The 27,067-nt window shown below is 43.6% G+C and overlaps 1 protein-coding gene across 6 annotated transcripts in view; it reads right to left on the bottom strand.

Annotated features, from left to right (window-relative positions):
- Positions 1-27,067, bottom strand: part of PALM2AKAP2 (PALM2 and AKAP2 fusion) — a 263,373-nt gene that overhangs the window by 169,209 nt on the left and 67,097 nt on the right. The window lies entirely within an intron of this gene.

Below are 27,067 nucleotides of genomic sequence, written 5' to 3'. Positions count from 1 at the left end.
TACAATCCTGGTGAGGGTTGGCTGGTTGTGAGGAGCTGATTTGCCTTCTGTGGGTTCAGCGGATCCCATGACTACGCAAATGTCCTCCCAGCGGTCTTCTTGCCTGTGTAAACAATCTCCATGCCCAGACCAGTGGTAATGATGGCTGGGGTAGGAAGGGAGCTGGTCCATATCACATCTGTAGAATTGACTTGGGGCTAAAGGGTAACCACATTAATCTGCTGAAGACAGCTCAAAAGCAGGAATGTTGTCCCAGTGCTTTGGAATGTACAGACTAAAAATTAAATTAAACTAGAAAGGACTTGTTTGAAATAAGGCATAGGAACTGAGAGCAGCATTGATATCACTGGAGCTGGAATGGCATTGGCTGCATTACTACTACCACTAGATGAGGGCTGTTGGAAATGCATGCTGTCGAGATGACTGGCCAAAGGGCTGGCAGGTTAGTCACTAAGAACCAGATGGACACCACCAACTGTCTAAATGCTTTCTCCCTCATTTGTAATTGGCATCAGCTGTGGCTGAGCTCCCTGGCTCTGCCTGCGGTTCTCAGCTCTGCTGTTGGCAGCCCCCTTGGTGTACACCCTGCAGCCAGCATGCAAGATCCTGTCAGCGTGACAATCCCTGAAGGAGCTGTGGGCATGCCCATCTCTAACAAAATTTGCCTTATTAGCAGTGTGAAACACCCACGGCACCATTTCTTTACACTCTCCTTTACTTTTTTCATTTTATTTTTTTGTCTCCTAATGTTCACATCAGATGGTGTGATCAGCCACAAAGAGGCATTTTGTTGATGTTGGTAAAGGACTGCTATTTGCCACCTTATATTACGTTAACACTGGTTAGCAGGTACAGTCTAAAGATGCATTGTTTTGCCTAAACCAACTATGCCTGTAAGCCTCCTTGGCTTTTTCCCAGTGATCCAAACCCAAACTGAGTGCTCTTGTGGCCTTCTGGCTATGGGGCTGCTCTGGTCAGTGTTTGCTGTCCTACTGTGTGCCTCCTGCTATGTGTTTGGGACTTGCAGCATCAAGGTCAGAACGTCCTCTTGCATAAAGTCCTTCTGCTTTCTTCACTGGCATGTCATCTTTGGGAAGTACCAAAGCCTTGAAGCCAAGAAGTCCTTGAAAAACTCAATTTCTGTTCAGGAAAACCTGGGAACAACCTCTTGCTGAGCTACAAGGATTAACATGGATTGATCTGTAGAAGGAAATGAACCACAATTTAGATGGGGAAATGTGAGCTGCCTGATTCAGGCTACTTTTGCATGGTTTGAAGTTTGAACCTGAAGAGGGTAGGAACATCTACTTGCCTTGGAAAGGCTGGTCATGCAGCACTTGTCGATGTGAAGTGTCAGCCCACTGGCTGCTGTCCCACACAGATCTCAGTGGGTGCTCTGATGTTGCACTTGATGGCTCCTGCCTGGCCTTGTGGAACAGCTCTGACCATTACATTTTCACAGCATTATTTCTGCCCATAACTGGTTCAAGCTGTTATTGAGGCAGAAAGTAGAATCTATTTCCAAAGGCACCAGGCAAATTGCCTCATCATTGCTTTCTTGGAGTCACAGTCAGTTGGGAAAAAAAACAGAGGGATGCTGCTACTTTTGAACAGGTTAATACAATTGCAAACTTGAAGAGGTCCAACACTCGGTAAAAAAAGACACAGGACAAAGGAGAAGAGTGTTTTTCTTCCACAGCACACCAGTGAGAACTAGGGAGAGCCATGTTCACTTTATTCATGTCCATGCACATGACGTAGGTAATTGTGGATGGATTATTTTCATCCAGTCCAGCTGTTGTAGCTTGTCCAGCTAACCTGGCAACCAAAAGCCAGCAGATGGCTTGGTGTACCTTTCCTGACTGCGGCTACTCAATCATCTGGGAAGGTGGTTGAAGTTGTCCTTTACCCCACATTTGCAGAGCACTGTGGCTCGTTACCATGTCTCAGTTGGAACATGGTAAGGTGACGCACTCTGGTATCTTGACCATGAGTTTGAGCCTTTCTTCACTTTCTGTTTCAAACTCTGATCCCTGAAATCAGTATTACAGTAAGCACCTGCTTGACAGGAGTATTTTCAAAGACTGTGGCCAGGGCAGGCAAGAAAATACCACAGATAGATCCAACTTTTTAATAAAGAGTGATGAATGTCTAGTACATCTTGCACATCCCATAGCTATTTTCTCTTTTGACATTTTCCCTTAGTCTGCCCTCATGCGTTTCTCCTTTGCTGAGCCTTGTTTCTTCCCATAACAGATTGTGTGGAGTCCCATATCACAGTGTAGGAAACGCTTGTTTAGCAGAGCTTTTTTCCTAATAAATATAATAAAACAAACCCTCAGACACACATGCTAAATATACTTCCACAGGCCTAGGGAGAGCTGCAGAATGGTCCCAGATGCTAAACTTGACTTGTGCTCCTGCACCAGCCTGTGCAAAGAGAGTGTTATCATGAAGGTCACATACTAGCTTCCCTTTCTGCTTCCATTCCTGCTGTGTGCTATGTGGCTTGCTTTGGTAATTTGAAAGAATTGCTCTGCAGACAGACAAATGCTGCCCAGGAGACAGAAACAGGTCTACCACACGGTGAAGAGTCAAGGTGGTGGTCCAGGTCCAGATTTTTAAAAATCAGAAAAGAATGATGATGAAAAGCCTCCGACTACTCCATGAGGATTTTACAAGTGGGATTTCTGGAGGAAGAGTTTCTCTGCAGTGGACGGAGCCATCTAGCGAGCTCGGTCATTATAACAGTTCCGCATTCACACACTACCCGCCAGCACTCACACACTTAGCAGCATTTTCCACCTCAAGGTGAACGGAGGAAAACCGCTACAGGAGAGGATGGCAGCAGAAAGGGCATGGCTGATGGCAGGGAGCTTGGCGTGCTGGGTTGCTGTGGGAAGTCAGAAATCCAGCTACACTGGCAGTGGGAGGATGGTGCACAAGTTTCCACTGCACCGTGTCCTTGGCTGCTGGGCTGGTAATGACAGGTGGAACTGCTCAGCCGAAGGGCACCACAGCAACTGGGGAGTAATAAAGCCTCATGAGGAGCAGTGAGACTTTGGCTCCTCAGTATTCGGTGGTGGTTTCTCTGACAAACCCCTGGTGATGGGGAAGGGAATGGGAAAGTGATGTGTTAATAACTTCAAGATCTCAGAGAGCTGATGCTTGTATTTTGCATGATGATGGACTGATAGTCATAGAAAGGAAACTGCTGCAATGCAAAGCATTGTACCCTAAAGTCCTGCCACCATGTTTTGCATCTGAGCAGACTGGACTGATTGCCTGTGGATGAACATGCACCAGCTGCACTGTCCATTCACTCTCCTGCATCTCCTGTGAGGCTGCCAGATTATGACAGCAACGATAAACATCTAGGGATTTTGGTGGCTTTTTGTGGCTGCTTAAAAAGCCCTTGAACTTACCTGCACCTACAGCCAACTCTGAAACTCGCAGCCAGTATCATGTTGTTCTAGCATAAGCTATGCTTGTTCAGACAGGGGTACAATGATGAAGAATGTGAGCAGCACAGTATTTGGGCATTTCAGGTGCCAGCACCTGACTCCGGCCTCCCCAGTGACACTTTCCACTTTCAGCACAGGCACAAATGTTTTTAAGCAAGCTGTCCTGTTGCATTAGAGGTATCTCAGAAAACTGGAAGGGAAAGGTTGGAAGATCATCATCTGGTGAACATCAGTTTAATCTCATTGAATGCTGGGAGTTGGCTAAGCACATGGTCCACTAGTTTATCTATCTTCAGCAGAATGAATGCACTTCATCTTTTGGACACTTACTTGACATGCTTGGACCTGCCTCAAGGGTGATTTGTTCATGTCCACCAACCTGTTTCTGGAACAGCTGTAAACCTGGAGCCTGGTGACTAATAAAATGTTCCACATTCTCCTGAACTGTCTTTGAAGCCCTGATGTGCAAATGTTAGGATACCATATTGTCTTTCAGAGTGGCATTATTAGTCCCAGTGAATATAAAAGTGTGTACATCTGGAAGTATTTGCTATTTCAATATGTGTTTTTGTGTGTCTACATAGGTTATGGACAGAAGAAACAAAATATAATTAGCTTTGTAGCCCTGCAGCCCAATAAATACAGTATTGCCATTGCTAGTGATGGGTCCCAGGCTTTGTAATAGCTTTGCAAGGCCCTTAGGACTTGTCAGGGTCTGTCTATAGCTCCGTTTGTCTTACTTTTGAGCATGTTTATATAATCATATGGTGCAGCTACTTTTTTTCAGTCAGCAGCAGGAAAAAGTTGTTTCTGTACAAATACTTATGATGCCACTGTAGTGATTCAGTGCAAAAGAAGATGGGCTTGAAGCCACAGCTGAATCCTGGAAAGAGGGAAACAGGAAAACAGGAGGGTATGGTGGGATATGGTGGTCTGGCCCTGGAGATCCCACGGCTATAAGCAAATTTGCAGTGGTCAGACAAAGGCATACAGACATAGAGCTTCACACAACCGCTTCAGGAATAACACACAGAACAAGGGACAATATCAAAAGGATCATGGCCAGCAGGCCAAGGGAGGCGATTCTTCCCCTCTAATCTGCTCTCACAAAACCCCACCCAGAAAAGGACCACAGAAATGATCAGAGAAATGGAGCAGCTCTCTGATGTGGAAAGGCTGACAGAGTACATGAATTGCATCAAGTGGAGTCAAAACTGAGGAGAAGGTAATCATTAAAGTTTACATCACGTTCCTCTTGGCAAAAGAAAGAAAAATTCACCATCAGCCCTGAATTTTTTATCTGCCCTGATGAAGAGCTTGAGATTCTGGTAATTTGGCATATCTTTTACCTCTCTCCAGGACTGATCCAAAAGGGCTGTGGAAGACTGACTGTAAGAGCGGAAAAAGGGGCAGGTGCGAGGAAGGTGTATCAGTTGTAACTATTATTGGGAGACTTTTTATGTAATACTACTCCTTTTTCCCCTTCTATAATACTTTGACTGAAACTAAAAATAATTTGATTGATAGATTGGTAGAATTTTGATTACCTTAACAACAAATTCTTGGTTTTGCAATAAAAGTGTGCTTATTTTTCATCATAAGAGGTTTTTGAGTACAACTTCATCACATTGTAGGTGGGAGACGGAGATCTATCTGTTTCCCAGCTCAGTGCCTTAAGCACCAGACGGTCTTTACTGGGTATTTCGGTGATCAGATGTGCTTTGGGGAGAATCTCCAGAAGAGTCTTTTTTCAAGGGCTAATTTCTCCACAGCTAATTTAAGGACAAAAATAATTTTCTAGGCCTCAAATTTATATATGTTTTTTTAAAAAATCCCAAATGCTGTAACGATACAACAACATGTGCGAGTTTAATAAATGACAACACACATCATTTCACAATGCTTGAGAAAGACCAGGCAACACTGAAATGCCAGTTTTGGATCAAGGATAGGTTGCTCGATGTAGGTTGCTAAAAGATTAGGTAATACATTAGAAACTAGATGATTAGGAAATAGATGCAGGACAGTGCCAGTGGGTACAGGGAGAGTAAACTGGTAGGTGTTGCACAAAAATAGGAGGTTTTTCAGGAGAAAGGTAAAATAGAGCTTCTATTAGTTTTTTATTTTTTTTTGATATTCAAGGATCACCTGCTACAAGGCCAGGAGTGTTGCTCCCGGACTAGAAGGAAGTGCAGCAGGAGGGCCAGGAGACCTCCTTGGATGGATAAGGAGCTGCTGAGGAAACTTCGAAGGAACAAAGAGGCTTGTAAAAGGTGGAAGCAAGGACAGGTGGCCTGGGAAGAATATGGGGATGTTGTCCAGCAAGCTAGGGACCAGGTTAGGAAAGCTAAGGCCCAGTTAGAATTAAACTTGGCTAGGGATGTCAAAGATAACAGGAAGGGATTCTACAGGTACACTGAGAATAAAAGACAGTCTAGGGACAACGTGAGCCCTCTCCAGAAGCTATCAGGAGAACTGACTACCCTGGATCTGAAGAAGGCTGAGGTACTGAATGACTTCTTTGTCTTGGTCTTTACTGGCAAATAATTTGACCATACCACCACGCAGGGACTGTGAGAATGAAGACCTTGGGCCCACTGTAGGAGAGGAACTGGTTCAAGACCATCTTAAGAACCTGAACGCGCACAAGTCCATGGAACCTGATGAAATCCATCTGCGGGTCCTGAAGGAGCTGGCGAATGAAGTTGCTAAGCCATTATCCAACATATTTGAGAAAACATGACAGTCAGATGAAGTTCCCGATGACTGGAAAAAGGAAAATATAACCCCCATTTTCAAGAAGGGGAAAATGGATGACTCAGGGAATTACAGACCAGTCAGTCTCACCTCTGTGCCTGGCAAAATCTTGGAGCAGATTCTCCTGGATGGCATGCTAAGGCACATGAAAATCAACAAGGTGCTTGGTGACAGCCAGCATGGCTTCACTAAGGGGAAATCCTGCCTGACCAATGTGGTGGCCTTCTATGATGGGGCTACAGAACTGACGGGCAGGGGTACAGCAGTTGATGTCATCTACCTGGAGTTGTGCAAAGTGTTGGACACTGTCCTGCACAACATCCTTGTCTCTAAATTAGAGTGACATCAATTTGATGGATGGACCACTAAGTGGATAAAGAACTGTCTGGATGGCCACACACAAAGAGTTGTGGTCAATGGCTCAGTGTCCAGCTGGAGACCAGTAACGAGTGGTGTCCCTCAGGGATCGGTGTTGGCACCGGTCTTGTTTAACACCTTTGTCGCTGACATGGACAGTGGGATTGAGTGCGCCCTCAGCAAGTTTGCTGATGACACCAAGCTGTGTGGTTGAAGGGAAGGAATGGCATCCAGAGGGACCTGGACACGCTTGTGAGGTGGGCTGATGCCAACCTGATGAAGTTTAACCATGCCAAGTGCAAGGTCCTACACCTGGGTCGGAGCAATCCCAGGCACAGCTACAGGCTGGGCAGAGAAGAGATTCAGAGCAGCCCTACGGAGAAGGACTTGGGGGTGTTGGTTGAGAAAATGAACATGAGCCGGCTTCAGTGTGGGCTCGCAGCCCAGAAAGCCAACTGTATCCTGGGCTGCATCAAAAGAAGTGTGACCAGCAGGTCGAAGGAGGTGATCCTGCCCCTCTACTCTGCTCTTGTGAGACCTCACTTGGAGTATTGTGTGCAGCTCTGGTGTCCTCGGCTAAAAAGGACATGGAACTGTTGGAACAAGTCCAGAGGAGGGCCACGAGGATGATCAGGGGACTGGAGCAACTCCTGTATGAAGACAGGCTGAGAAAGTCGGGGCTGTTCAGCCTGGAGAAGAGAAGGCTGCATGGAGACCTCATAGCAGCCTTCCAGTATCTGAAGGGGGCCTATAGGGATGCTGGGGAGGGACTCTTTGTTAGGGACTGTAGTGATAGGACAAGGGGTAACAGGTTCAAACTTAAACAGGGGAAGTTTAGGTTAGACATACAGAAAAAGTTCTTTACTGTTAGGGTGGTGAGGCACTGGAATGGGTTGCCCAAGGAAGCTGTGAATGCTCCATCCCTGGCAGTGTTCAAGGCCAGGTTAGACAGAGCCTTGGGTGACATAGTTTAGTGTGAGGTGTCCCTGCCCATGGCAGGGGGTTGGAACTTGATGATCTTAAGGTCCTTTCCAACCCTAACTCTTCTATGATTCTGTGATTCTACGATTACACTTCACTCAAAACCACTTATTTGCTCTTTTTTATAGATTTAGTACTGTTTAAGTAATGCTTACCTGCATTTTTATTTCTCAGATCACCATAGTTTTGTAACAGACCCATGTATTAACAACAGCAAATTGTTAAAATATAACATTACTTCAGTAGACAAAAACTCTGTCCTTTTTTGTCTGTTGAATTCACCAGATGAATTTGGTGTACCGCACATGGCACTTTTTCATATTTATGGAAAATAATCACTTGGCTTGAATCAAAATTCTCATTTCCTGCTCCTTGCAGTGTCCTCAGTCTAGGAAGGATGTTCTACAGATGTGAGACTCTCAGATATGCCAACTCATACAAAAAGGCTATGTCATGCTTTGAAAGAACATTAGGTTGATATTTCAAAAACCTGAAACAACTGTAAAAGCATGAGACTAAAAATTTCTTATGGAGTTTTTCCTCCTTTAAAGAATTATTGTTATATCCTTATAATTATGGTAGGATTTGTTACATGAAAGCAACTTTCTATTATTGCATGTTAATGAATAGAAAACATCTTCTGTAACACTGCTATGAAAAAAATAATCCTCGGATTATTTCAGTGGAGGATGGATATATTTTTTTTCTAGACTAAAGAATGGAAACTATGATACAACAGTAGCATTACTTGCATGCAGATAAAATCCAGATTTGTTCTCAAAATTATTTTCTTCTTGCTCCACATTTTTTTTCCCCAGAAGGTTTTATTGCTTTAAATCCTTCCGGCGATCTGTCAATTCCTTAAACAAAAAAAAAGTGTTCTGGTTATTTAGAAGTCTGAATACCCACATTCTTGAATATAACTATCTGAGGGATCATAGCATACATCCCTCAGTGGATGAACAGACATGGATATCAAAATCTGGTGGCAGATGTTAGGAACAGGCCTCTCTGGCACTGCTATTGTAACATACGCAATTTTATCTTTCATACTAGGTAGAGCTGCTCCTTAATATTAATCTTGCTGACATTCATTGTAAGACAAATAAATGCAAGCCACCTTGTTATCACATCAGCGATAAAACAGCCATAAACCACAGTCTTTGGGATCACATATTTGCACTATTGTACAAATAACTTTCAACATCAATCCATCTAAACCTGTGTCCTGCTGTCCGTGCATACATCTGGTTTTGGCTAGCAAAACCCAAGATTTTCTACTTTAAAACATGGCAAAAAGAGAAAGCCAAGGGTTTTGTTTTCATTGGGTTACATTGTAGCTGCCAAACTAAAATGACGACTATAAACCACTACCTTCAATCTACTGTGCAGATGAATATAACAAGGCTGGTAGAGCCTTCTTTACTTTCTAGCTAGTAGGTTGTCTTCATGATTTCTGCAAGATACAAACCCTAATGGAAGCAATGTTTCCGCTGACTGAGGCATCAGGAGAACCACGCCTGCAGTGATTCCTCGCACTCTGCCTTTTACTTGGAACATACAATGAAAATGGTGATTTTTGTATATGTTGTACTTACAGTTCTTGCCTACATGTCTTTGGTTTAAAAACAACTAGACTGATCATGCACTAGTATCCTATGGCAAGGAGGATGCTATTAATAGCTGTCATTAAAAGTCATTAAAAACAAGATTTTGAACTCTCCAGCTGTAAATGTTGTAACAGGGAAGAAGCTGTTCCAGATGTGGAGTTGGTTGCCTATGAGCTGGCAATTTGTATCTTAAACCTCCAGTGGTCAGAGTCATCTAGAAGTCAACCCCAGGGCTGCAGTGAGACCAGAGCACTCGAAATGATGTAGAACAGGCAGAAAGCTAGTGTTAAAACTCCAGACCCTAAGAAGAAAGCTATACTGGTAATGTGAAACACCAGTTGCAGGGCTGCTGCTCTGTGGGGTTGTGAGGGTTCCCCAGAGGATGGGAGGCAATGTTTATTAATGATAATTTTAAGGGGATATGTTAAATAGAGTGAATGTCTAGAATTCTGCCAAAATGAGCTCTGATGTCTGCTGAGCATGCTTCAGTGTAATGCTTATTGACATCCTGGTCCTTGATTTCCACCAGACTTTCCTCTTTAATTTAGTGATAGTATTTATAAGAGAAGAAATAGTCCAGTGTCATTCTGGGTAAGCTTTTGGGAAGCATGCTGATTCAGTTGTTTCTATTCATGGATTCCTCATGTTGGTCTTGGTTTATAAGAAACATTTTTGATTCAGGGGAACATTTTAAATATGTGTAAGACTATCAGAAGCCCGTGCTGAAATGCTTTCCTGACCTAGGACCAGGTGCAGCTTTGGTGTCATCTTTGCCTGCAAACAGGCAGCTCAGTACGACAGCAGGGCACTCCACTCTGCCTCAAGGCTAAAGCAGCAGTGTTTTCTGATGAGCCTGGATGCTCTGTACATTACTGCAGCCTGTTCCCATGCCACACAGAGTGGCAGGAGACCTGTGTGTCCCACGTCTGAAAATAGATGACATGTGCAGCCTCTTTCCAGTTTTAGCTGAGGATGTGAGGGACATAAAAATACTTTTGTGTGGTTAACTGGAGCCTTCCCGGGGATGGTTCCTAACTGTTGGAGACAGCCGCCTACTCTCTGGGGTGGAATCCTGACATTATTTTGTGAAAACTGTGTTATATATACCTCAGTATGTTAGTTAACTATTGGTATTTTGGGCACCTCACTGTGAGGCAAATACGCTGTCAGGCTGCTAATGGCCCTTTCCACAGGTCTTCAGAAGGGGCTGTAGTGAGGAGACTGTTTTCCATACAAGAAATGCTGTGGGATTCTGCTGTTCTCAACTTCAAATGAGCAGCTGATGGAAGGTTAAGTCTCTAGATAGAAGATCACTATGCATAAAGAAAGACATGGAAAGAGGAGGCAGCACTAGTACTATTAGGAAAGGTGACCTGGTAGGATTTAGGTCCTAGGAACTTCTAGAGAAGTCAGGCACCATCCTACCATGGTAAACACCCAGCACCCCTTGTGGGAACCTCACATTCTCACACTGCTTTACTTCACGCTTAACACCAAGCATGGCAGGAGAGCTAGTCCATGCATGAAATCTGCTTTTGGGACAGAAGACAGCAGGCAGCAGAAGTCATTACTGAATACAAGCCCACCTGAAGACTCCTCCTCTAGAGGAAGGAAGCCTCGTGATGCTCAATTGGCTGCTGAGGGGTCTTGCCCCTGCTGCACTGCTAGAGACCAGCTAAGAAGTGCCATGTTCCCTGACTTGAAGGGCTGGCAGCAGCAAGTAGAGGGCTCAGCTTCCCTCCTGCAACCGTTTCCTGAGATGCCCGTCCCATCTGTGCTAAAAATGAAGGCAGCGGGGCAGGGCTGCCTGGTGCTGGACATGTACAGTGCCAAGTACACCAGGCTTTTTCCAGCTGGGCACTGCAGGGTGGCTGCTGTGACAGCCACAAAGCAGGGTGAAGGAAGGAACTGTGATTTGCCTGTGACAAGATTAGTGATGTCATATAGGTTAGGAAAGTAGCTTCATAAATTCCCTGTTGCCTTGAACGCTTAACATGCTGTATTAATAGCAGAGACTAGAGAATACTCTTGGCATTTCAAACAGAGATGTGGAAGATATGAAATGAAGAGTTACAACAGACCACCTAAGGGAAGTACAGTACTCATAAGACCTGTTTGCGAGGAGCAGCTGCTAGAACAGAAAATACATCTGTTTAATTCTCCTCACAGATACGATGTGATAAATAGCTGCTAAACAACTTGCAGTGTTCACAGGCAATATGAAGCAATTGTTTTGTTTTGCTGTGGAAATGGTTTTATATCTGCCTGACCATAGGTCTTTGCTTAGAAGTGTATACCATTTTCACATTTGTAGGGTTAAAGGGCACTAAAAAATGATGGCATGTCATTGATGATTTCCTTGAGAAGCATTATTCCTTTGGAAAACATAGACTTAATTAAATTCAAAAGGTTATGGGAATGAGTCCGTTTCATTATAATCTGATGGAGATTATCTCAATATTTTGTTTCTGTGAAGCAGAAACATCTGCTTTTTACTGCTTAAACTATGAACAGATAAAAGTGTTAAAGGTAATGTTGATAATGTTTCAGTTTTATCAAAATAAATGTTTCCAGGAGGTCAAACAAATAACATAAATTTCTCACTTTTGTAACATTTTTTATAAGATTATTTTGCTGTATCTGAGACAAGGTGAAATTTCAGAGTCTTGGAATTTTCTGTAAGATAGAAATTTTAAGTTTTAACTCATTCTAGTCATCACTTCATGCTACAATTTCATTTATAGTTTCAGCTTTTCATCATCGTGCCCTCTAGGCTCCACACAGTCTAAAATGTATGCCTGCTGTTACTCTTCACAGATGTCTATTCTGACTGTAATCACAAAGGATGAAAATCCCCAGTCTGTTTCAGAATAACAAAACGATGTAAAATTATTGGAGAACAAAGCTGGAGCTCTGAATGCAAACCAGCAGATTTATTTATGTCTTCAAATAAGAACCCTGCAATGAATGACTTCAACACAGAAATATTTTGCCAGCTACTGGGTGGAGGGGGAGTGGAAAGAAAGCTCCATCACGATTTCAAGTGTTTGTACCAGGAGTTGGCAGGCTGGTTCACATTGGTAATCCATCCACTTCTGTGCCTGGCAGTGGCTGTTTCCAGATATTTCATGGAAATGTACCAAAGATTCAGGGTCAACTTGCATTCAGGAAAGTTTCCTCCTTACCTGCAATGCAAAGACTTGGCTTTGTCCTACACTGTAAAAGCCAACACTCTCTCCTAAACACTGTAAAACCCCGGAGACCCTGGCTTGAATTTTGGGAAATATGCCGCTGGAATGAATCAGTAGGTGCAACAAACTGATTGTTTATAATACAAAAAATCTGTGTTCCCCTGTCCCTACATTTTTAATTTCCTGGTTTAGGTTTCACAGGCTGTCATTTTCTCTGGTATAAACTAGTTCCTCCTGTCACTTCTCTGTTTCATTTCCATGTACTTTTTGCACTTCCCTTCTCCTAGAGAATTAAAGAAACAGAAAATAGTGCAGCTGTTTCCTTTACCTCAAGTATCTCAACAACTCCTTATCAAACACCTTCCTAAAACTGCCTGGAAGCAGAGACCCTGGGGCAATTGGCAGCTTACTCCATTGCTTCACTCTGCTCACTCTTGGAAAAAGTTTGGAGGAAGACTGCTTGATATTTTAAAATATATATTTTTTTTTCTTAAGATTTAGTCTTCTGACAGTTTAATCCAGCTTCTTGTGTCTTCAGAATTTATTTACCTCAACTTTACAGCTATTCTCAAACTAGTTGTGTGTCCCTGTTCACCTTTCTTTTCCCTAAATAGTTTTCTCTTGCAGATTGTAGATCTTTGTGATCACAAACATGGAGCAAAGTCTGGGAGAGGGCTGGACATAAGTGCTGAGCCACAGTGGTTCAGAAGAAGGGGTCTGGGCAGGTCTTTGATGGCAGCCTGTGTTGGCTGGAATAGCACTGATCCCGATGACTGTATCTCTGACCTTGTCTCAGAGCCCCAAAATGATGGAGACTCCGTGGCCTCCCCAGTTCTTCACTGTCCTCATTGTTGGAAGGATTTCCCTAATGAATTTTCACTGCCAAATCTCAGTCTTTGTTGCCCTTTCTACTGTGAACACAAAGAACACATTATTCCTTTCCATTGCAACTCCTGCTGAAATATCTGAAGACCTACTCTCTGCATTAGACTGAACAGTCTTTCCTTGTAGACCATATGCCCCAATCACATAGATTTTCTCCTGATTTTCTTGCAGTCTGCATTGTACTTCCAGGGCAGCATTCTACCTGCATGTTAATCCAGTTGAGGCCTTATTAATGATCAGCAGAGGAGGTTTCTTTTACATCTCATTATCTACATACCAATATGTCCTTATAGCACAAAATCTTTGACTCACATCCAGCTTCTTACTCACTCTAATTCCCACATACTTTTGAGAGAACTGGGCTGACTGCCACAGCCCACCATGTCTACATAGTTAGTTATGCCTGCCTACAGGTAAAATTTTTCACTTTTATTGCATCTTTAAGAGCATCTCTGATTTCTAATCATCATACTGCTCCTTACTGTGTGCCCCTAGGTTTGATGCTGTCTTCAGATTTAATGAATAGATACTTAGTCAGACATCTTCTCATCACCTAAGTTGTTAATAAGAAGATTAAATGGCCTCAGATCCAGCAGAGTCCACCAAAACCTCTTTCCTTCACATTTGCTTGAATAGTTTCTTGCCAGTATTATATCTGTGTTTGAGAAGTTTTGTGCAAACTGTTTCCCACTACTTGATTATTGGAGCTGGTCTGATGATAAAGAAGAGAAAGAGCAGTTTTGGTAGAGGCTTGCCAGACTGGTCAAGGAGGCTTTAAACTAGGTGTGTTGGGGAAGGGGGGCATCATTCCATTCCAACACACCCAGTCAGTTGCCAGAACTTATAATAAATGCTTGGAGCAATGTAGAGATATCCCAGCTGCTCCAGCCAATGAGCCGGCTTCATTTGGAGCTCAGCTCAGATGCCTCTATACAAATGCCCATAGCATGTGGAACAAACAAGAGGAATTAGAGATGTGTGCACGTCTACGGGAGTATGATATAATAGGCATCACAGAAACATGGTGGGATGGCTCCTATGACTGGAGTGTTGGAATGGAAGGTTACAGGCTCTTTAGAAAAGACAGGCATGGGAGGCGGGGAGGGGGAGTTGCCCTTTATGTTAGGGATGGGCTGGAGAGTATGGAGCTCTGTCTGGGGACAGGTGAGCAGTCCACAGAGAGTTTGTGGGTCAGGGTTAAAGGGAATATAGCTATGGGAGACATTGCTGTGGGGATCTGTTCCAGACCGCCTGATCAAGGAGAACCTGTGGATGAAGCACTCCATAGACAGATAGGAAAAGCCTCACGCTCGCAGGCCCTTGTTCTCATGGGGGACTTCAACCACCCTGAAATCTGCTGGAGGGATGGTACGGCCCGGCACAAACAATCCAGGAGGTTCCTCGATTGTGTGGAAGACAACTTCCTTCTGCAAGTAATAGAGGAGCCGACAAGGAGAGGTACCGTGCTTGACCTCGTGCTCACCAACAGGGAAGGGCTGGTTGGAAATATGTGACACTCCAGGGCAGCCTTGGATGCAGTGATCATGAGATGCTCAGATTTGAGATCCTCAGGACAGTGAGAAGAGTGTGCAGCAAGCTCACTGCCCTGGACTTCAAAAGAGCAGACTTTGGCCTCTTCAGGAACCTGCTTAGGAAGGTTCCATGGGATATAGCCCTAGAGGGCAGAGGGGCCCAAGACTGTTGGATCACCTGCTACAAGCTCAGGAGTGTTGCATCCCAACCAGAAGGAAGTGCAGCAGGAGGGCCAGGAGACCTCCTTGGATGGATAAGGAGCTCCTGAGGAGAATTCAAAGGAAAAAAGGGGCTTATAAGTGGAAGCAAGGACAGGCGGCCTGGGAAGAGTACAGGGATGTTGTTTGGGAAGCAAGGGACCAGGTTAGGAAAGCTAAGGCCCAGTTAGAATTAAACTTAGCTAGAGGTATTAAAGATAACAGGAAGGGATTCTACAGGTACATAGCAAATAAAAAGCAGACTAGGGACAACGCAGGCCCCCTCAGGAAGCTCTCGGGAGAACTGGCTACACAGGATTTGGAGAAGGCTGAGGCTCTGAATGACTTCTTTGCCTCGGTCTTCACTGGCAAAGGCTCTGACCAAACCACCCAAGTCTTGGAAGGCAGACGCAGGGGCTGTGAGAATGAAGACCTTGCGCCCACTGTAGGAGAGGAACTGGTTCGAGACCATCTTAAAAATCTGAACATGCACAAGTCCGTGGGTCCTGAAGGAGCTGGCAAATGAAGTTGCAAAGCCACTGTTCATCATATTTGAGAAATCATGGCAGTCAGGTGAAGTTCCTGATGACTGGAAAAAGGAAAATAAAACCCCCATTTTCAAGAAGGGGAAAATGGATGACCTGGGGAACTACAGACCAGTCAGTCTCACCTCTGTGCCTGGCAAAATCTTGGAGCAGATTCTCCTAGAAGGCATGCTAAGGCACATGAAAAACAACAAGGTGCTTGGTGACAGCCAGCATGGCTTCACTAAGGGGAAATCCTGCCTGACCAATGTGGTGGCCTTCTATGATGGGGCTACAGAACTGATGGACAGGGGTAGAGCAGTTGATGTCATCTACCTGGACTTGTGTAAAGCCTTCGACACTGTCCCACACAACATCCTTGTCTCTAAATTGGAGAGACATCAATTTGATGGATGGACCACTCGGTGGATAAAGGACTGGCTGGATGGCCACACACAAAGAGTTGTGGTCAATGGCTCAATGTCCAGCTGGAGACCAGTAACGAGGGGTGTCCCTCAGGGATCGGTGTTGGGACCGGTCTTGTTTAACACCTTTGTCGCTGACATGGACAGTGGGATTGAGTGCGCCCTCAGCAAGTTTGCCGATGACACCAAGCTGTGTGCTTCAGTCAACACTCTGAAGTGAAGGGATGCCATCCAGAGGGACCTGGACACGCTGGTGAGGTGGGCTGATGACAACCTCATGAAGTTTAACCATACCAAGTGCAAGGTCCTACACCTGGGTCGGAGCTATCCCAGGCACAGCTACAGGTTGGGCAGAGAAGAGATTCAGAGCAGCCCTACGGAGAAGGACTTGGGGGTGTTGGTTGAGAAAATGAACATGAGCCGGCTTCAGTGTGCTCACAGCCCAGAAAGCCAACCATATCCTGGGCTGCATCAAAAGGAGCGTGACCAGAAGGTCGAAGGAGGTGATCCTGCCCCTCTACTCTGCTCTTGTGAGACCTCACTTGGAGTATTGTGTGCAGCTCTGGTGTCCTCAACATAAAAAGGACATGGAACTGTTGGAACAAGTCCAGAGGAGGGCCACGAGGAGGATCAGGGGACTGGAGCAACTCCTGTATGAAGACAGGCTGAGAAAGTCGGGGCTGTTCAGCCTGGAGAAGAGAAAGCTGCGTGGAGACCTCATAGCAGCCTTCCAGTATCTGAAGGGGGCCTATAGGGATGCTGGGGAGGGACTCTTTGTTAGGGACTGTAGTGATAGGACAAGGGTTAACAGGTTAAAACTTAAACAGGGGAAGTTTAGATTGGATATAAGAAGGAAATTCTTTCCTGTTAGGGTGGTGAGGCACTGGAATGGGTTGCCCAGGGAGGTTGTGAATGCTCCATCCCTGGCGGTGTTCAGGGCCATGTTGGACGAGGCCTTGGGTGATATGATTTAGTGTAGGGTGTCCCTGCCCATGGCAGGGGCATTGGAACTTGATGATCTTAAGGTCCTTTCCAACCCTAACTATTCTATGATTCTATGATTATAAAATTATCAGTCTCCTTACTGTCAAAGTAATTGGCATCCTCAACTGACCTAGAGCTATAAGGTCTGCTAGCTTCTTGTCAAGGAAACTTGTGTAACTTGACAGGCTTCGTATGATAAATTCAAATTGTTTATAATTCACTATTCTTCTAGACAATCACAAGTACTTCTCTAAGGATTGAAGTTTGGTTGATATTCCCTAACTCCTCTTTTCCCTGTCCTTTAGGTAAAATTAAGTGTGACATTTGCTGTTGTATGAACAGCCCTTTACAAGATCACAAAGTGAAAAGACTTTAAGGCTGCTTTACCCAGTTCTCCAGCTTGGAGACAGATGTCACCATGCTTAGGTGATCTGAAACCTGCTTCATTTGTCTCAGGACTCTCCAACATGTTTTTCCCAATTCTGCTCTGGATATGTACCTCATGTAACTGCATTTGCCATCTGATTGAAACACACCTTTCCAATGAGCGCTAAAGCACAAAAAAAGGCTCTTAGTGTCCTCTATTTTCTTTCCTCTCTGTGGAACAGGAGATCAACATTTTCCTATACTTTCTCTCTACCAGTAACATGGCCACAGAATCAATTCCTATTACAATACAGGTCATATTCTGCATTTTTGTTTTTTGTCCTCACATGCTTTTGCAACTCTATCTAAGTTATGTTTAGTGATCTGAACTTTCTTATTTTCTGTGAACTTTCTTCTTTGCTTAAAGTCAAGGAAAAGCCAGTGATTTAGTACAGTGAGACTCTTACCATACCTCTTTCTTTTCCTTTGTGCTTTTATGGTCATTCACCCTGTATAACTCCTCAATCCATCAAAGCTTTCAATTGTGAATTCTTTTGAGTTACTGAAATTTGCTGACCCCAAATCCATTCTTTTTAGTTTGCTTTTCCATTTGTAAGTTACATTTCATGATGATCCTAGACACTGTCTTATCTTTCCACCTTGAGGTGTCTCACTGTGGACTAATCACTCTGGTAAATTATGAGTGAGCTTCCTCCTTCTGCATAGTTTGCTAGAAAGATGAGTTTGTGCATAAAGATTTCTTTCCCTGTGCAAGGTGAGGTTAAGATCATTATGACTCCCACCCCTTCTTTTTTTTTTTTTTTTAATATATATGCAGGTTTTTTAATGACTTGCTCTTCCTGCAACTGTTTCTTCTACTGGACCTGCCTGGTCATAATGTTACTAGTTAGATGAATTTGAGAAGGGTGAGTGAACCCCAGAATCTTTTCCAGTATCATTAAAGTACCTTGGAAGCTTTTGGTTAGGACAAAATCAAAATGCAAAAGCTATTATTTCCTCAGTCAAACCATGGCTTCTTTTTAGATAAACAAACAGTGAAGCTGCAAGAATGCTAATCAATCTGGGACATGAAGAACAAAGACTTTCTCTCTCTTCTGCAAATCTACCCTCCCACTTAATTAAAAAATAGTCTGTCTTGGAAGATAATGAGGAACAAGAGGGGAGTGGGAAGCAGAAGTAGTAAGAGTCAGAGAACAAACCTTTGCTGAAATATGAAGGATAATGTTGGCATTTTCTGATTGCTTCTGGAATCAAAAATCACCCCCATACCACCCCTGATTCATTTTTTTTCTAGATTAATAGCGTTGGTCTCTGTAGTATAGCCCTTTCCAGCCATGCTCACACAGTCTGGGCAACATTTGAAGCCCATTGTGATCCTGCTCAGTCAGCACAGATAATACAGCTGGCAGATGCTTATGGGTGTGGATTTGGTAATCCCTCTACTTTCAGATCTCTAGGATGAAAGGAGACAAAGAAGCTAAGGCCAAAGCCTGGAAAAGCTTGTTGCATCCCCTAGCTCTCACTCTGCTGCAGAGGACAAGAGCATTCCTGAATGCCATCCATGGAGCAGTGGGAAGGGTGGGACAGTGGGACAGGGAGGACCACACCAGTGATGGGTTTGGAGGGTTGAGGAGATGCGGAGGAAAAGGAGGGTTTCACCACAGAGCCATGACATGTTGCTGTTCAGAGCTGCTCAAAGATAAAAGGAGTTTTGTCAACAAAAGAGGAGTGAGGGAATCCAAATGTTGCCTACAGACCCAGCTGCCTGCCTTGAAGGCTGCTTGTAAGGCAGGTCACCTTACTGGCCACCTTGTGAGAGGAGAAAAATCTGCAGAAACCATCAGTTTCCCACAAGACTTTTGAATCGGAATGTTTTTGATTCTTCAAAATAAAACAATGAAATAAAGCAGAAACCAGAGGCTTGGCAGGATGGGGAAAGCTGGATATGAACAGCAATTAAGAGAGAGAAAACTGGGAGCTGTTAAAGGCCCTGCAACTTTAATAGTCCTGAGAGCTATAAATCCTTACGATTCATCCTACCAACAAAAAGCTAAATCCACCCAACTGCAGCAAAAAGGGAACGCCTCTCTGTTCTTTCCCCTTCCTCTCATATATCCTGGCTGATGGGAAGAGAAGAGGAACAATGAATATTTTATCTTCTAGTGAATAACTGGTGCATGCTCCTTAGGCTGTATTTCAGACATCTTGCAAGCAACAGCCACTGCATGAATTCAGCCTGGCTCTGAAAAGCAGAAGTGTAGGTAACCACTATAAAGCAGCTACTTACATTAAAAAGAGCAGCAACAGGAGCTGCTGGAGCACTTTTGCTGATTCTGAGAGTGATCCTTTATCACTTCACCTTGATTTTTCTTGGGAAGCTCTCTTCTCTGAGAAGCCTACCAAGGTTTCTTGGTTCGTCATTAAAGGTGAATTTTCATCCAGCTAAAACTGGATTCCTGCTCTCCATGAAAAGATGGAAAAAAATGGAATTTTCAAACCCCTCATTATGCAAACCTTCTCAGCACAGTATCACACAAAACCCATGATTCAGCATTCCTGGGGTAAATGGACACATTAACACACTTTGCACACTTTGGGCTATTTCCAAGCTAGCAGTCCTCCCATGGGAGGCACAAACCTCTTATTTGTTTTGAAGACACTTTCCTATGAAGCAAAGAAAAAACCTTCAAAGAATTACATAAGACTGGACCATGTCCAAAATACATGTGTTCAGATGAAAATAATTCCTTCTGAAATATGCAGCTTTACAAACTGTTCTCAGTACATAGAACAGCACGAACTTTTCACCAGTAAACCATATAAAGAGGAAATTTAGGTAAAATCAAGATGCTACATGTCCTATCTTTATATCTAACTACTATCAGGGAAAGCTTCAGAAGAATCAAATTAATCCAACATAGATTTGTGTAAGGGTTAATTTGCCCTGAATACCTATGGACAAAATATTTGTATTACTGAGTACTATAGCTCCTGAGAATGTCTCTAGAAGTTTTTTCTGCCCAGTAAAAATGTTCACATATTTCAAAGAATACTTGAATGAAAAAGATCTCCATAGTACATATTCCTTCCTTAATGACTGTTCTTTGAAAAATCATCTGTATTTAGAAAAAGGAGTAAAAAGCCCACTTACAATCCCTTTTTGTCTTTGTTCACGCATAGTCATTTAGGCTATGTTTGTATCTAATACAATGACAAGCAGCTCAGCTAGAGATTACTGAACACAATCTACCTCTTTCCAAATTAAACACCACCATTTCTTTCTTTTATTGCACTGAATCCTTTTCAGCTCAGCAGCGTGAAAAGCAAACACTAATGAAGAAAGTATCACCTTTCAGAAATGCTGGGTCATTTCATCAGGTTTTTCAAATGTCTTTTCCTCTTGGAGATGAGGTGGCTCAGCAGGGGCTGGTGGGATGGAAAAATATCAACATATTCTTCATCTTACTCAGGATGTCAGTATGATCTTTGTAGTCTGTACTGATGCAGTAAGTGTTAAGACAGCCACTTAATGAAGCTGTGAAATGATTAAATACCACAGCTTTTAATGAGAAAAAACATTTTCAGGATAGCTAATTTTGCAGTCACCCCCTACAGACACTACAGATGACAGAGTAAGTAGTGGAAATAAGAAAATAGTATCAGGCACACTACTTTGCTTCAGGCATTTTTGTTTCACATCAGTTCCAGTACAAGGATACATTTGATCTGGTAATCTTCCAAAAGAAAAGTTCTATTATCTCATTTGCACATGAAGCAAATCTAGAACTCCAGCTTCACCAAAACAAGCAAGTTCATGATTTAGTTGGGAAAACTCAGCAGTACTCCTGTGCCACATAAAACAAATATGGTGCCCAAGGGAGGTCTGGGGTTGCTTGCTGGGGCCTGCTGAAGCACAGGTGTCTGCACCATGGGGCCACCTGTATGATCTGTCCTGTTCGTTAAATATCTTCATTTGTCACACACCGTATTTAAGCAGCTGTTTTCACTACCCAAGAACCACAGCACACTCTCCTGTCCTTCTTTTGCAGTTGAGAGGGAGTAAAGGTAGGTAGTCTGCTCTTCCTCCTTCTTTGCAATTCTTGAAGAGTGAAAGGAATGCCTACAAAATCCTGTGCAACAGAAGTCTTCAAGAAAGTAGTGTGCAGCAACCTACACAGAGCACAAGAAATTTGTTTGGTCTTGGGACCCCGGGGCGCCTTGGGCACTATGTGCCAAGGTGTCAGATTGCAGCTTTCACCTGTATTGCTTGTTGCCTGTAGGTATCAAAGTATTTGTCAGCTGTTACATTTCCAGTCCTAAGTGAGGAAAAAGTTGAGGCACAGGTAATGAGAAAGACATTTCTCAGTTGGTGTTTAGTTCTGGCGTTCTTTCTCTCTTGTATCTGTAACAATGATTTTTTTGCTTTCATGTTCATGCTCTGTGAGTTTTATATGAAAGCATTTAACAAACCAGGGGGACACAGCAGGGTCTCTCTGTTATACTGATACGCGGATAGACTCCACAACTCGTCAGAGTTGTAAAGTAGGTATGCTTTTATTCAGTGCTGAGAAGCATGTGGGATAGCTCCTCCAAAGGCATGCGTGCCTCAGTGTTGTTTCCCTCTACATTTATTCTCTAAAGTTATATATATTCATAAGGTTGCACAATACACTTACACATATTCATGTCCTATCCCCGCTTCATATTCTAATGAGCTTTGCACCTGCACAGTGCCCCCCATGGTCATGGGCCAGGGTCTTCAAGATGAAGTAAATGAGTCTTCCTTGTGCCTGACCTTTTCACCTCTAGCCACCTCTAGCTGTCACGCATGCTCTTTAGGAGTCTGGTCAAAGTCCAAACCACAAAGCTGGTCTTCACTGGAGCTAAGTAACTGTTCCTCCCCCTTAGCAGTCTGTTTCTTCCCCTTATCAGACTGTTTCTCCCCTTTATCAATAGCCTATTGTCCTGGTACTGCATGGCAAGCTTGACAGGTATTTGCAAACAATGTTTTCTGTTAAACAGGCAAAATTCCTTTATCCCCCCTTGTATGACCCCCTTGTACAACCCTTGTACAACACCCTTGTACAACCCCCCTGTACACTGGTCAACCCTTTGCATCAATACCTCTGTTATATGCACTTGCCTGTTGCGGTATCATTTTGACTATACCAATCCCTGACAATTGAATTTCTTTGAGTAGAAACTATGTATTACCAACATTAAGAAAAAAAAAGCTAATTAAGAAAAAATGTTCTCAAAACATTGGTGCAAAGTAAGACTTCTATTATAGGAACCTGTTTTCAATACATCCATTTATACCATTTTCAGAGATTTCTGTGCAGACTGAGTTGGACTTTTTACCTGACAGTGGATGCTGCACAACGCTGAAAGACTTTCCCTGGTGGCTTCAACAGGCACACATGATGATTTTTCTGTGACATAGCTTCAGTATGATTGATGAGTCTTATTTGTAAAGCTGATGGTAAGTAGCAAAGAGTGGAGAATTACATGTTTTTTTTGTCTGTAGGGTGTTTGCTCCTGAAATTACCTGTCTAAAATATGATACAAGGCAGGGCTGACAACTGCTGCCTGCCTGGAAGACTGCTTAATGTTACCTATGGCTTTGAAACTGGATTTTCAGTGATCATACATGTGACGTAAGAAGTTACATGTGATTTGGTGAGGACTTACAGTCTTTGGCAGTTGGCAAGAAATTCAGGTCTTGCCTAAGTGAAAGTGCAGTTATCTCACATGAAGAAAGCAGAGCTGAGGATCACCATGTTCTTGCCGTGGTGACATTCCACAGTTGGCTCATGCTGGACCCTACTCCTGGACACCACAGTTTTCTTCAAAAGATGATCAAATGAGTTAAGGGCTCAAAGGCGTGAGGCATTCCTCTTTCATGTTTTGGCACATAAACACAGTACACATGTGTCCTGGGTTCAGCAGTAGCAGTCATGTTTCTCCTTTGTGGTAGCTGGTGCAGTGCTGTGTTTTGACTTCCAGCCTGGGAACAGTGCTGGTGATACCGATGTTTTCGGTTGTTGCTAAGTGATGTTTACCCTGACCAAGGACTTTGTGAGGCTCATGCTCTGCCAGGGAGGAGGGGAAGCCGTGAGGAAGCAGAGACGGGGCGCCTGACCCAGGCTAGCCAAGGAGGTATTCCATACCACAGCATGTCATGCCTGGGGTGGGGGGTAACTGGGAGTTACCCGGAAGGACACGGGCTTCCGGGTGGGACTCGTTTCTTGGCCGGTGGTATTGTATTCTCTTCCCTTGTTATTTTCTCTTATCATTGTTGTTGTTGGTGGTAGCGGTGGTGATTTGTGTTGTACATTGGTTGCTGGACTGTTCTTGTCTCAACCCATGGGAGTTGCACTCTTTTGATCCTCCTCCCCATCCCTCCGGGAGCGGGGAAGGGGAGAGCCCCGGGGGGGGGGCTTGATAGCTTCCAGCCTGGCACCACTCACTGGGAGTGAGTGAACAAGCTGTCTGGCTAGGGTATAAACCACGACAACATGCAAAGCCTGTGGCAGCTCCATTGTTTTGTCCTGCTACAGCCTTTCCTAAAGCCACAATGTTTCTATGATGGCTTTTTGCTTATTTATTGTCTTAAATTAAATCCTATGGCCTCAAAAGTGGAATGCAGTGTAATAGATAGAAACCATACCTACCCCTGGCTCAGAAGCAGTATCTTAAGCCCCAGGGTATTCAGCCTTGTCAACAGTGGGTTTGATTGTCCTTGCAGGACCAGATCAGTGGCTAGCCCTGTATGACTTGTCTTAAATGTCATCTGGGGGGTGAAATGGATTCTCTGGTTTCCCAACCAGCAAGTTGAGGCTTATGAGCCAGGCTCTGCTGCTGGCATACTGCTGCTCTGTAGCAGCTGCTGCCTGAAATGTGTTTCTAAACTCAGGAGCCTTTTGCCTTTGTAAGACCATTCCAAGTGTGCCAAGTCACAAAGCTCATGGACCATCAGACAAGTCGGAAAGCCCTCAAGTTTTTGCTGGGACCTACTAGTATTTTGTTTTCTCCCTCTATTCTTTTGGAACTAAGAGGTTTAGCTTAAAAAGACTTGGGTTGTTATGGCTGGGTTGTTATTACTATCCATTTATCTGATGGACCTACAGGAAAAGATCAGCAGGCTGCCAGCCCATTTCCTCATTGCAATGTGGGTTGTTGTGACGATGACTTGTATAAAAGTCACTGTTCTGATTAGTAATTACCCTTAAATTTAAAGAAAACTGCATCTGCAATTTTCTAAATACATTTATGAAATGTTCCACACATCCACACTCCCTTACACTTACATTAGAATCCTAATTGCAGCTCTGGGTGTTGCTTATGTCAAGATCTGTGGTAAAGCTGTGCTTTATCTGGACTTGAACTTGTCTTTCATGTTGTTGGTTTTGCAAAATAGCCTTGATTTTTCTCATTACTGCTTGGCAGTACTTTGACATCCCTGTCGAGACCTTTTTCACCTGCAGCAACAACAACAGGTTACAGGAGAGGCCATGCAAGTCTGACTGGAATGGTTTTAATCCAAGTGTATTTACTGTTTAACTGTCTCCATTTGTTACTCCCTACCTCTCCCCCATATGTTTTGTTGCCCCTTGCACACCCGTCATACCAAGTCAGTTTTCTAGTTTGACTTCTGATAGAAATCTGGTGTAGGAGCCCATAGAGTCATATAGTATTTCATCCTGCAAAGCCCATATTTGCACATGCCTATTGAGCATGTTTTAATGTTTGTAATATGCTGGTCTGAATTCTCTGAATGTCCTTGGTTGTTGATTTCTATATATTTAATGCGTTATGGTCTTGGATGGCTACAACCAATTTTCCAACACACTGAGGTTCCCTGTTACTACTCATTTGTTTTTCTGCAGTGTGACCATGACACGTGCCAGCAGACTATTCTTTTGCTCCTGAACTTGCCTCCTTGGGACTTTTCTTTTACTCTTCAACTGCAGCTTGTTAATAAAACCCACTGCAGTTGTCCCTTTCTTACGAATCAGGAATCCTGATTGCACATCCAGTCTGTCTTTGTTTTCTGTGGACCACCAGTTGGGATTTGCATTATGTTTTGCCTTAGAATTCACATACTGCAGCAGTTTCAGAACCCTACAGGGAAGGTGACGTGCTTCTCAGACTGCAGATCTTTTAAAAAAGAAAGAGGCTAAGACTTGCAATGCCCACTGGGTGGCTCCAGACACTGCACCTTACTCCTTCTCCAACTGTACTCCGAGCCAGCCCAGCTCTGCATAAATATGTGTAAGTGCTGACTAACAGGAAGAATGACAGGGCAGGGCCTAGAGTAACAAATACATGATGCACCAGATACATAATTAATGGTTATTAATCACTACTGGCATCACGGTAGCACCCAGAGGCCCAGTGGAGAGTGCCTGTGCAGCAACTAACATTAAGGCGCTTATCTGAAGCACCTATACTCAAGGGGAGAGATGGACTTACACAGGCTTTGGAAATTATGCTCTTCCTTACTGACTATATGGAGAGCAAAGGAAACAACACTTTAAATATAGGTGACTTATTTAAGCCTCTTCAGTTATACAGGATGAGCCCAGGCTTTTGGGATAAGGGAGGTACTGAGGATTAGAACTGCAGCAGTGTCTTCCTGGGCTCCATGAGCATGTGTGTTGTGTGCCTGTGTATGCTGCATGTTCTGGCCTTGACAGACACAGACATGGCATATAAAGAAAGGTTTGGCAGGGGAGAGGATAGTCCTCTGATTTACAGTGAAGAGAGAGTAGATAATCACTGTAAAGCACCAATACAATAAAATCAACTCAGGCTGTTGCCTAACCCTGTGCCTTCTCTTTGTAAATACACACCAGGTTTTTAATCTTTTTCAAAATTGTGCCCGCCACCTCCACACAAACATGGCTTTCTGTTACGAAATTTCCCTAATTTTGTTTTTTCCACCTACCAAATGCTACACAGACTGTGTGGAAGGACTGCCCTGTGGTAGGGCCAGTGTACAAGGGAAGCCAACCAACCATCCAGCTCTAGTAAAGGTAAGCATAACAAGGAAAGGAATGGAGACTAGTTCTTTTTGTTTTACTCCAGGCAACAATCCCATTTGGTCCATGATTAAGATTTAATTCAGATGTAACGAAGTCAACAATTCTTACTCTTTATGTTATACCACAATTTACTGCTTCAGGAAACCCCTGTCAGTTCTCCTAGGCTTAAAAGAAGCGTGAAGATCTCAGATGGTTTTGCATAAAGAGGGAGTGTGGTGATTCAACACATACGGTAAATACATATGAAGAATAAATACAATACATATGAAGAAATTTCCCCATCTTGCAAACAGCATCACACAAAGAGTCGTGAATTTTTTAGCTTTAAACTGTTAAAGCCAAGGAGACTCTGAAGTTTTGTACTTGATAATCTGTCACTGGTTCTCCTCTAGTATGGCAACAGAAACCCAGCCTTGCACAGAACATCAACTTTATTAAAAAGCTGCAAAAAATTGAGATTGCATTTTGCCTGCTGAACCTGGCCCAGAGAACCTGGCTTCTTTCAGGAAGGGCTGTAGCATGTGATCTAGTGTATTAAAGGTTTTAATCCACTTAGAAACAGATGCTACTTTACAGTACATTAGGCTAAAAAAAGTCTCCTTGAAAACTTGCTTTTGTCCAGGGCTGAATTTAAGCCTATATGCCCCTTCCTTCTTGCGGAACATGTCTCTTACTCTGCAGCATACTGACATGGATGAAATGTCAGAAACACTTGAAATGGAAAT

Source organism: Pezoporus wallicus, unplaced genomic scaffold (assembly GCF_028554395.1).
Source record: "Pezoporus wallicus isolate ANWC-B61680 ecotype Strahan unplaced genomic scaffold, APGP_CSIRO_Pwel_v1 scaffold_8224, whole genome shotgun sequence".
In the NCBI taxonomy this organism is placed as follows: Eukaryota; Metazoa; Chordata; class Aves; order Psittaciformes; family Psittacidae; genus Pezoporus; species Pezoporus wallicus.
Note: the sequence above shows the minus strand (reverse complement) of the source record. Positions and strands in the feature narration are given on the sequence as shown.